Here is a 9,597-nt window from a genome sequence, read left to right as displayed (position 1 = left end):
TCCAAACTAAAACTAAGCTGTATAGACCAAGAGTCCAGGCCCTTGAACTTAAACGAACAAGGGTACATGTACCAATATCTGAATATATGGGTATTCAGGTAGTGACATAAAATGCACAGTGATTTCTGCTGGTGCCCACACCCTGCATACATGGGGACCCACACTATGGCCTCCAGAATGGGTCATACTTAAACAATCAAAACCAATTCCAAACATTACACATTACAAACCTGAACATCGGCCCACATGTAAAAGACACGTCAGAGTGCACAAGAACCCATATGCCCAAAATGTGCCCACAAATTGGGTTTTACTTGGAGGTTTGACATAAAACCAACATTCAATGAAAAAGGAATATCAAAGTTGATGTCCATGGTGTGTGCATTCCTGTCTTTAATAAAGAGTATACACATAATACCATATTTCCATTCAGTAAGAGTAGCATTGGTGATTATATACATCCTCTCTCAATATCTCGACCAAGTTTCCAAATAACTGTGTTAGATATCAAGAAGACATTGTTCAAAAACATGTGCTGTGGTGTCATTAAACAGATATTCCTTTCTTTCCATTCTTTAGTCTGTTTTATCATCTTAGTTCAGTTAGAACCCTTTCAAACAGAGAAGACAATAAAAAAGGGAAGAAACAGGTTTTAACTTCAAATATAATGCAAATGGAATACATAGTAATTTAGTGAATACAGGCATGCAAGCAGGATTATACCATCATTATGTGCACAGTAGAGCTTTAACAAAAGGAATACATAGACAGTCTGGACCATCATAAATATCGTCCAAAATAATGGGGTTCCCATTATTTGATTTTGGTACCCCACCCCCCTACCCTAGTTTCATTCAGGGGATGTGTACAAATGATAAAACAATGAGAAAGTTTCTGCAGCTCGCCATGTCAGGTCCAACTAGAAATAGCGCCACTATAGAATCGAAGCTTAGACTATACCTTAATTTTTACACACTACAGCGTATTTTTTATAATTAGAGCCGGTTTTTGATAATTGAAAACAAACATTACTTACATTTTATTGTTTAGATTTGCCATTTCCGTACATGCAAAGTGTTTTTGGTCATCCTCATATTTCTACTACCACGAAATATATTTTTTCATATTTGTAATAACGCACGTACCTGTGAGAAGTAACGGTTATGGAGACGAGCTCATCCCCAAGTTCGGCCAGCAAAAGTTTCACTGACGTTCGCGAACTATTTAATTGGTTCCCGAAGTGGTAAATCTGTTTACTGTGCAGCATAAAAATCAGTCTAGCGAACGTTAGTGACTACTGGTTGATTGAACTTACGCCTGGTCGAACTTTTAAGAGCATTTCCCCCGTTTCAACACACAATACGAGTACCTCGTACGATAATAACTCGTCAAAGCCCGTCTTGAAATCGTATTGTTTCTTTTGTCACAATGGGCTGCTTTAGTACGAGCCACTCGTTTTGTGTGGCGTCGCCTTTATCCTCCGATTTGACACAACCTACAACGGTAATCTCCAGTCTTATTTCGGGCGGGACGTAGACCAGTGGTAAAGCGTTTGCTTGATGCGCGATCGGTCTAGGATCGATCCCCGTCGGTGGACCCATTGGGCTATTTCTCTTTCCAGCCAGTGCTCCACAACTGGTGTAACAAAGACCGTTTTTGTACTATCCTGTCTGTGGGATGGTGCATATAAAAGATCCCTTGCTGCTAATCGAAAAGAGTAGCTCATGAAGTGGCGGCAGCAGGTTGCCTCTCTCAATATATGTGTGGTCCTTAACCATATGTCTGACGCCATATAACCGTAAGTAAAATGTGTTGAGTGCTTCGTTAATTAAAACATTTCCTTCCTTACTTCCAATCTTATTTCTGATACTGTGCCAGGTGAAATAGAAAAAACTACACTGAGTAACCCGTAGATACCATCACATTGTATCATGTCTGTAAACACAAGAGAGAGAGAGAGAGAGAGAGAGAGAGAGAGAGAGAGAGAGAGAGAGAGAGAGAGAGAGAGAGAGAGAGGGGTGGGGGGTGGGGGGTGGGTGGGGGTTTACAATAAACCCAAACATTGCGGAAGTGAACTATACTAATTAAAAAAATGTATTAAGTGAACTAAAACCTTCTCTTTTTTTATTAACTGAAGTTAAACTTTCTTTAAATTTATTTTATTGATAAACATTCACATGCATTAGCGTCATTTATCGTTGTTAAGTTGGTGCCACCTACAAACGATATTGCTATATAATGTATCCGTGTTATTCTATAATTGTTCTGTAACAAGTTTGTACAGTGATGGTCAATGTCCTATGCTTTACCATCGGCTGACGACAAAGCTGTGTGCTTTCCCTTGTGTATTTTGTCCCAAGTGAAGCTTGCCTTACATGTCCAATTTGTAAATGGTAGAAACATATTTTATAATGGCTCAGATGATACGTTAGAGCAGCTATTTTTTTAATCTTCCCAGGAAGCAGATTCCCGGCTGCTAATCGAAAAGAGTAGCCCATGAAGTGGCGACAGCTGGTTTCCTCTCTCATTATCTGTGTGGTACTTAACCATATGTTTGACGCCATATAATCGTAAATAAAATGTGTTGAGTGTGTCGTTAAATAAAACATTTCTTTCTTTCTTTATCCAAGTTTAGAATAACCGTTGGACATTCATTAGGCTGTCCTTTCAGTGGAATTTGCCCTAGTTGTAAAATAAAACCATATATTAATGATTTTGTGTCATGTATTTTTGCGATAGACTGATGGTATATAAATAATTATATATCGGACATCGGGGCAACGCATTAATCCTGAACACAGTTTTATTTACAGACAGGATGGATGTAAAAGTTTAAACTATTAAATCCTTCCTACATAGGGGCGGGACGTAGCTCAGTGGTACAGCTCTTGCCTGATGCGCGATCGATATAGGATTGATTCCCGTCGGTGGGCCCACTGAGCTATTTCTCATTCCAACCAGTGCTCCGCAACTCGTGTAACAAAGGCCGTGGTATGTGTTATCCTGTCTATGGGATGGTGCATATAAAAGATCCCTTGCTGCTAATCGAAAAGAGTAGCCCATGAAGTGTCCGACGCCATATAACCGTAAATAAAATGTGTTGAGTTCGTCGTTAAATAAAACATTTCCTTAACTTTAAAAGTAAATTAAGCTTTAAATATCGGATTCATGGGCACACTCTTAGACATGTTAGAGCACAAGTCCCATGCATGCCATCGTTAGTCAGATGATCACAGTTCAAAGTTCAAAATCATTTGTTTCATGTATGAATCACACACGTGTTACATAGGGCCCAGTTTAAAAAAACAATATCGTAAGCCTAGTTTTGCACGTATACGTAAATCTACGACTAAACCACAATTCTTCTTATTATTATTATAGTACAACAAATATACAGTAGTTTGAAGTACACATATTTCATTTTTTTTTGTCCGTAATGGTGTAATTTGCTGCGTGAAATAGATGTCAAACACGTGTAAATGAATGACCGATATAACAGCTAGTTGCAGACGTAAACTCACAAAATATCGTAAGCCTAGTTTTGCAAGTAAACGTAAATCTACGACCAAACCACAATTCTTCTTTTTATTATTATTATTATTATTATTATTATTATTATTATTATTATTATAGTACAACAAATATACAGTAGTTTGAAACATTCCCAGTCTGGAGTTCGACGCGGTAAGACGTGTTTGTTTCGCTTGTGCACACTGCACGTGCTTTCGCAGCTCGACTTGGGGATCCTTCACTTTGTTGTTTTTGTCAACGAAGTAAAATTTTCTACTGGGATGTATGCGGCCATTGGAACTGATCGAACGCTGGAACGCTTCTCGTTTCGACAGTCTGCACCACCAGGTTGGATTCTTTTTTAGCAAGGTTCCTTGCCTCCACGTCATTTCTCCGTCTGACTATGTTGACTTGTTTTTTTCGTGATTCGTATGACGGCCATTCTGCAGAACGCCACGATTGTTCGCGTTTAGTCTCTACATGTCCGAGCCTGTCCTAGCAGCACTGGAAGATTGACAGCCCCACTCTAAGAAGAAAAACGGAAGTGGGGTCGGCCCCTACTACTCTTTTCTAGACTTTACTTTGTTTTATTGTGATACCTGGTATCATACCATCTTGTATCCTCCGGAGTCGGGCCCGTCCGCACCACTATACCAACCCATGACGACTGGACTATACGCTAGTCTGATTCTCTCTCTCGTTCAGACGGATCCGGCTTCTCAAGATCTGTATTTCAGCACAGCACTACACCTTCAACGTCTATTGACTGTCAAATTAGGGGTTTTCTTGACGGGATGCAACCCATCTCGTCCCTACAAGCTGTGCACCCTAACGGCCTTAACGAGGACACTCACGTGGATATATAGATCGGACTTTAAACTTTTAGACCTTAGTTCAAAGGTTTATGTCGAAATTACTCTTTTTTTAATATTATTAAATAGTCCGATCCTCTCTTCTTTCTCTTCTTTATTTTTGGACTGTCCTTCTAAAATGCTCCAAATTATATAAATATTCGACCGAGCAGTCAGTTCTTTTTATTTTTGGCTTGTAATTTTTTTTTTTTTTTTTTTTTTTCAGGCCCCGGGACGGACATGCTCGAAACTCTAGTGGTATATGAGCATGTAAAAATTATTCGCACTCGCACTCGTAGTTTGAAGTACGCATATTTCATTTTCTTTTGTCCTTAGAATGCTCCATCTTCCGTAATGATGTAATTTGCTGCATGAAATAGATGTCAAACACGTGTAAATTAATGAGCGGTATAACTGCTAGTTGCAGACGTAAACTTACGTTGCTTTGTGAAATAGGCCCCTGATGTATAATATGATATGTAACAGATGAAACGAACAACACCGGCGTATTTTAAACTAGGATTAGTTTTATGTTTTCACATGTAGTTATTTCAACATTTGTCAACAGAGTTAAAATTTGTGTTGTTTTACGACACCACTGGAGCACATTGATTTATTAATCATGGGCTATTGGGTGTCAAACATGCCGTAATTGCGACATATAGTCTTAGAGAGAAAACCCGCTACATTTTTTCCATTAATAGCAAGGGATCCTTTATATGCACCACCCCACGGACAGGATAACAGTCGTAGTGCACTGTCTGGAACGAGAAATAGCCCACTGGGCCCACCGAAGGGGATAGATCCCAAAACGACCGCGTAAAAAGCGAGCGCTTTACAACTGGGCTACGTCCCGCCCTCTTGGTTGATAGAGTTAAAACGTTTGTTCTGTTTAACGACACCACTAGAGTGGTTGACAGAGAGACAGAGAGAAAACAGCTGTCGACACATAGGTTACTTCTAATGACATGCACTTTCCCACAGACAGGACAGTACATACCACGGCCTTCGGTGTACCCGTCATCGGGCACTGATTCACTCGTTTATCACATGGGCAAAATGTTTGTTTTATGCTATTCTCAGACTGTCAACTTCCAGTAGAAAGATAGCCAACTCGACGGTTGCGTTGCAATTTCCTCAACTCCCGACGTATGACGGGTGCGCTCAGATTAATGGGTTATACGACGAGAATAGGAAGGAAGTGGTTTATTTAACAGAACAGACCAGAACTTTATTACATTCAGGCCGTTCCACAGCAGCGTTAGAGGAACATACATAATAAATATACAGAACTTTATGACACTCGGGCCGTTCCACAGCAGCGTTAGAGGAACATACATAATAAATATACAGAACTTTATCACACTCGGGCCGTTCCACAGCAGCGTTAGAGGAACATACATAATAAATATACAGAACTTTATCACACTCGGGCCGTTCCACAGCAGCGTTAGAGGAACATACATAATAAATATACAGAACTTTATCACACTCGGGCCGTTCCACAGCAGCGTTAGAGGAACATACATAATAAATATACAGAACTTTATTACACTCGGGCCGTTCCACAGCAGCGTTAGAGGAACATACATAATAAATATACAGAACTTTATTACACTCAGGCCGTTCCACAGCAGCGTTAGAGGAACATACAGTCTGCACCACCAGGTTGGATTCTTTTTTAGCAAGGTTCCTTGCCTCCACGTCATTTCTCCGTCTGACTATGTTGACTTGTTTTTTTCGTGATTCGTATGACGGCCATTCTGCAGAACGCCACGATTGTTCGCGTTTAGTCTCTACATGTCCGAGCCTGTCCTAGCAGCACTGGAAGATTGACAGCCCCACTCTAAGAAGAAAAAAGGAAGTGGGGTCGGCCCCTACTACTCTTTTCTAGACTTTACTTTGTTTTATTGTGATACCTGGTATCATACCATCTTGTATCCTCCGGAGTCGGGCCCGTCCGCACCACTATACCAACCCATGACGACTGGACTATACGCTAGTCTGATTCTCTCTCTCGTTCAGACGGATCCGGCTTCTCAAGATCTGTATTTCAGCACAGCACTACACCTTCAACGTCTATTGACTGTCAAATTAGGGGTTTTCTTGACGGGATGCAACCCATCTCGTCCCTACAAGCTGTGCACCCTAACGGCCTTAACGAGGACACTCACGTGGATATATAGATCGGACTTTAAACTTTTAGACCTTAGTTCAAAGGTTTATGTCGAAATTACTCTTTTTTTAATATTATTAAATAGTCCGATCCTCTCTTCTTTCTCTTCTTTATTTTTGGACTGTCCTTCTAAAATGCTCCAAATTATATAAATATTCGACCGAGCAGTCAGTTCTTTTTATTTTTGGCTTGTAATTTTTTTTTTTTTTTTTTTTTTTTTCAGGCCCCGGGACGGACATGCTCGAAACTCTAGTGGTATATGAGCATGTAAAAATTATTCGCACTCGCACTCGTAGTTTGAAGTACGCATATTTCATTTTCTTTTGTCCTTAGAATGCTCCATCTTCCGTAATGATGTAATTTGCTGCATGAAATAGATGTCAAACACGTGTAAATTAATGAGCGGTATAACTGCTAGTTGCAGACGTAAACTTACGTTGCTTTGTGAAATAGGCCCCTGATGTATAATATGATATGTAACAGATGAAACGAACAACACCGGCGTATTTTAAACTAGGATTAGTTTTATGTTTTCACATGTAGTTATTTCAACATTTGTCAACAGAGTTAAAATTTGTGTTGTTTTACGACACCACTGGAGCACATTGATTTATTAATCATGGGCTATTGGGTGTCAAACATGCCGTAATTGCGACATATAGTCTTAGAGAGAAAACCCGCTACATTTTTTCCATTAATAGCAAGGGATCCTTTATATGCACCACCCCACGGACAGGATAACAGTCGTAGTGCACTGTCTGGAACGAGAAATAGCCCACTGGGCCCACCGAAGGGGATAGATCCCAAAACGACCGCGTAAAAAGCGAGCGCTTTACAACTGGGCTACGTCCCGCCCTCTTGGTTGATAGAGTTAAAACGTTTGTTCTGTTTAACGACACCACTAGAGTGGTTGACAGAGAGACAGAGAGAAAACAGCTGTCGACACATAGGTTACTTCTAATGACATGCACTTTCCCACAGACAGGACAGTACATACCACGACCTTCGGTGTACCCGTCATCGGGCACTGATTCACTCGTTTATCACATGGGCAAAATTTTTGTTTTATGCTATTCTCAGACTGTCACGTACCTTCGGTGTACCCGACGAGAATAGGAAGGAAGTGGTTTATTTAACAGAACAGACCAGAACTTTATTACATGGGCCGTTCCAAGCATTTTGAGGAACATACATGCAGAACTCAGACTGTCAACGTTCCACAGAGAGAATACAGCCAAATCGACAGGTTTATCGTTGCAAGAGGAACATACCTCAACTTTATCACACTCGGGCCGTTCCACAGCAGCGTTAGAGGAACATACATAATAAATATACAGAACTATCACACTCGAGAATTCCACAGCAGCGTTAGAGGAACATACATAATAAATATACAGAACTTTATCACACTCGGGCCGTTCCACAGCAGCGTTAGAGGAACATACATAATAAATATACAGAACTTTATCACACTCGGGCCGTTCCACAGCAGCGTTAGAGGAACATACATAATAAATATACAGAACTTTATCACACTCGGGCCGTTCCACAGCAGCGTTAGAGGAACATACATAATAAATATACAGAACTTTATTACACTCGGGCCGTTCCACAGCAGCGTTAGAGGAACATACATAATAAATATACAGAACTTTATCACACTCGGGCCGTTCCACAGCAGCGTTAGAGGAACATACATAATAAATATACAGAACTTTATGACACTCGGGCCGTTCCACAGCAGCGTTAGAGGAACATACATAATAAATATACAGAACTTTATGACACTCGGGCCGTTCCACAGCAGCGTTAGAGGAACATACATAATAAATATACAGAACTTTATGACACTCGGGCCGTTCCACAGCAGCGTTAGAGGAACATACATAATAAATATACAGAACTTTATGACACTCGGGCCGTTCCACAGCAGCGTTAGAGGAACATACATAATAAATATACAGAACTTTATGACACTCGGGCCGTTCCACAGCAGCGTTAGAGGAACATACATAATAAATATACAGAACTTTATGACACTCGGGCCGTTCCACAGCAGCGTTAGAGGAACATACATAATAAATATACAGAACTTTATGACACTCGGGCCGTTCCACAGCAGCGTTAGAGGAACATACATAATAAATATACAGAACTTTATGACACTCGGGCCGTTCCACAGCAGCGTTAGAGGAACATACATAATAAATATACAGAACTTTATGACACTCGGGCCGTTCCACAGCAGCGTTAGAGGAACATACATAATAAATATACAGAACTTTATGACACTCGGGCCGTTCCACAGCAGCGTTAGAGGAACATACATAATAAATATACAGAACTTTATGACACTCGGGCCGTTCCACAGCAGCGTTAGAGGAACATACATAATAAATATACAGAACTTTATGACACTCGGGCCGTTCCACAGCAGCGTTAGAGGAACATACATAATAAATATACAGAACTTTATGACACTCGGGCCGTTCCACAGCAGCGTTAGAGGAACATACATAATAAATATACAGAACTTTATTACACTCGGGCCGTTCCACAGCAGCGTTAGAGGAACATACATAATAAATATACAGAACTTTATGACACTCGGGCCGTTCCACAGCAGCGTTAGAGGAACATACATAATAAATATACAGAACTTTATGACACTCGGGCCGTTCCACAGCAGCGTTAGAGGAACATACATAATAAATATACAGAACTTTATGACACTCGGGCCGTTCCACAGCAGCGTTAGAGGAACATACATAATAAATATACAGAACTTTATTACACTCGGGCCGTTCCACAGCAGCGTTAGAGGAACATACATAATAAATATACAGAACTTTATTACACTCGGGCCGTTCCACAGCAGCGTTAGAGGAACATACATAATAAATATACAGAACTTTATTACACTCGGGCCGTTCCACAGCAGCGTTAGAGGAACATACATAATAAATATACAGAACTTTATTACACTCGGGCCGTTCCACAGCAGCGTTAGAGGAACATACATAATAAATATACAGAACTTTATTACACTCGGGCCGTTCC

This window comes from Gigantopelta aegis, chromosome 8 (genome assembly GCF_016097555.1).
Source record: "Gigantopelta aegis isolate Gae_Host chromosome 8, Gae_host_genome, whole genome shotgun sequence".
Lineage (NCBI taxonomy): Eukaryota > Metazoa > Mollusca > Gastropoda > Neomphalida > Peltospiridae > Gigantopelta > Gigantopelta aegis.
Note: the sequence above shows the minus strand (reverse complement) of the source record.